We start from the raw sequence: 3,295 nt of genomic DNA, 5'->3' as shown, positions 1-3,295 counted from the left end.
TAATTATTGGGCAGACGATCCCAAAAAGAAAAATAGGATATATCAATTATCTTATTATGCTTTTTATCTTTTCACTTTTATACCTATTATTAATATTTTTTTACTGTCAATAATTGAGAGATTCGTGTTCTGTTTATTAACATTATTTTATTTAGAAATGCACAGAAAATTGTTTTAATAAGAATAATGATAAGAAAAGTTACATTCTTGAAAAAATGTCTAAAGAAGAATGTTTTGAGTGATGAAGGAAATGCAAATAATGGAGATGTGTCTCACTAGAAGGGAAGGTGTGGTGTTTAAGGCTGCGAAAAGAAACGACTTCAACGAAGACATATTAGGTACGTAAGTGGTATTGAGCAAAGGGTTGGCCCATGTATTAAATGTAGAACGACACTGCACCTACGCTTATAATCATAATATATTGAGTTGGCAAATCATCGTATTCATCATTGTTATTTATCATTTACTACTTTAGTTATACAGATTCATCATTATCATTCTCGTTTTAAGAACGATTTTAATGTCATATATATGAAGTAGTAATGGTCGACTTTTAAAAAAATTAAATAGCCTCTCTAATTTATTTTAGGAAGTTATTACAAATTTTACTTGGAAGTTATAAACTTATTTATCTAAAAATAATCTGAGTTTTGAAACATAAAATAATAACCTTAAAATATAAAATATGTTTTTCTTTTTTCTTTCACAAAAGCATCAAATTTTGTTTTGGCTTCTGTGTGGCTTTCAAAGCAATAGGTTGAAAAGCAATCATTCATAGTTTCATACTGTCCATGCAAAGTTTACATGTCCATCCTTATATATAGTGCCTCATTCTCCTCAATACTCGTGGCAGTTGAGACGCAGAAATTGAGCTATAGCTACTTAGTTTCTTCTTTTCTCACCTTCCAACCTTCCTTCCCTTCAGATTCACGGCCATGTCTCACAGTCCTCTGAGTTTCTCTTTGGGGTTCTAGGTATCTATCTCACAGAATTTTGACAATTTTCATTATCTTCTTATTCTGCACAATTTTCATTCTCATTTTCTTGTAAATGTTGCAGGTAATGTTGCCTCCTTCGTGTGTTTTTTGGCACCACTGTAAGTCTAAATGCTTATTCAATCTACTTTTTATACATAGTTAGTGACGTATTTAAACTGTATAAATTATAATAATATTCTGACATTTTACTGATCAACATAAAAATAAACACATGTTGCAGACCGACATTTTATAGAGTTTGTAAGAAGAAATCAACAGAAGGGTTCCAATCAGTTCCATATGTGGCTGCACTATTCAGTGCAATGCTTTGGATCTTCTATGCCTATGTGAAGACCGGAGAAACGCTTCTTATCACAATCAATTCGTTCGGTTGTGTGATAGAGACAATTTACCTTGCCATATTTATCACTTACTGCCCCAAGAAAGCTAGGGTAAATATACATCTTTGACTAGGATTACATCCATCTTTGTATTCCTCATTAGTTATAGATGGTTTAAAACATTATCTGAAATTTTTTCTGAACTTTCAGATGTCGACATTGAGGATGATTGTTTTGTTTAATTTTGGAGGATTTTGCACGATTGTCCTCCTAACCCACTTACTAGCAAAAGGGGCAGGCCGTATCAAGCTTCTAGGATGGATTTGCGTGGTCTTTGCTACTAGTGTTTTTGCAGCACCTTTAAGCATTATTGTGAGTACATCACTTCAACTTAGAACCTTCTGTTTTTTTTCACGTCACCTGTTATTAAAGTAAGAATAAATGGCCTAAGAATAAAGACGCTCACTTTTATTTTATTACAAACTGTATAATAAATTTGATCAATGTTTATAGAAATAATTACTTCAAAATTCATAAACCTATGATTTGATTTCTACCCATATGCATAACAGTGAAAATATAAAATTAATTAGTCTCACTGTTTATTCAATTTCTTTTACACTTTCAGAGGGTGGTTATTCGAACCAAAAGCGTAGAGTTCCTTCCCTTCCCTCTTTCAATGCTCCTTCTGTTAAGCGCAATCATGTGGCTCTTATATGGTATTTCGTTGAAGGATATCTATGTGACGGTAAGTGTGTTCTGGTTCATGTTCATGCACGAGCCATTGTGTGTTTCCCGTACTGCTATTTTGTCTTTTAGGATAATACATATGCACACATATGACATTGTCTTCTGGTTTTTTCTTGGACAGTTGCCGAACGTTGTGGGGTTAACATTTGGAGTCATTCAGATTGTGCTCTACGCAATGTACAGAAACAACAAGAGCGTAAAGGACGAGAAGCTACCAGAACACAAAGGAGATATCGGCAATAATGAAAACGCTGCTCCAACTGTGTCTGGTGAGAACCAAGAACAAGAGGTGAACCCTAACGCTGGAGATATAGAGATCGGGGAGAAGAAGGAAGACACACTATCTGAGGAGAAGCCTGACAAAACATATCTCAAGAACAAGAACAACAACAAAACAGAGGAGAAGGAGAGTTGCGAAGTTTGACGGAAGATCAATGTTGTTGCCTTAGTCTCATATCTCTGTTTTACGTGTAAACTTAGTAAATGGTGAAAAAGGGCGGAGACGGTGTAGATATGGACGCCTATTTCTTTCTCCCTACAGTTATATTTAACTTATTTGGTTTACTATTTATTTTATGTAATTCCTGTTGTCTTTACTAACCTAATTAATTGTGCCCCAAATATAGGGACTTCATAGAGTTCATGTATTATTATTATTATTATTATTATTATTATTATTATTATAATAGTATAGTCCATACTTTTCCAAACGTCTTTTATTCTCGGGAATGATTCAGCAGTGTTGCATTTAATTTTGTTTTGGTAAGCAAAATTTTGTGAAAAAAAAATTGTATAGTAATCATATTGTGGTGTGGTGGTAGATATAAGGTTTAATTTGATAGGCCAATACAAATGATCAAGGAAAAAAAGACGATTGACAACCGAGACGAAGCCAAGAATAAATTTATTTAAGGAAAAAACAGCGTGAGCCAAAAATTGAAAGAAAATAATGTGATTTTTTGGTTGTAATACGAAAATAGCAGTTTATTATATTTAATAATTTAATATTTAATAAATAGATTATTATATTAAAAGAAATTTAATAATTTAAAGAGATAAAGGTTTATTATATTAACGAGGGTTTCATCCCTTTTTAGATTTTAAAAAAATATTTTTTTCTTAGCGAGAATTTAACTTCTTTTTTATATCATTATTTTAAAATAATTAGTTTTAGTTTTGTGAGGGTATAACCCTTCATATCTATTTATTTTTAAAATGATTTTTTGT

General features: G+C 32.0%; 1 pseudogene; it reads left to right on the top strand.

Moving 5' to 3' along the window:
• Positions 1-935: 935 nt before the first annotated feature.
• LOC114162541 lies at positions 936-2,756 on the top strand (annotated as a pseudogene).
• Positions 2,757-3,295: the final 539 nt, after the last annotated feature.

This window comes from Vigna unguiculata, chromosome 9 (genome assembly GCF_004118075.2).
Source record: "Vigna unguiculata cultivar IT97K-499-35 chromosome 9, ASM411807v1, whole genome shotgun sequence".
In the NCBI taxonomy this organism is placed as follows: Eukaryota; Viridiplantae; Streptophyta; class Magnoliopsida; order Fabales; family Fabaceae; genus Vigna; species Vigna unguiculata.
Note: the sequence above shows the minus strand (reverse complement) of the source record. Positions and strands in the feature narration are given on the sequence as shown.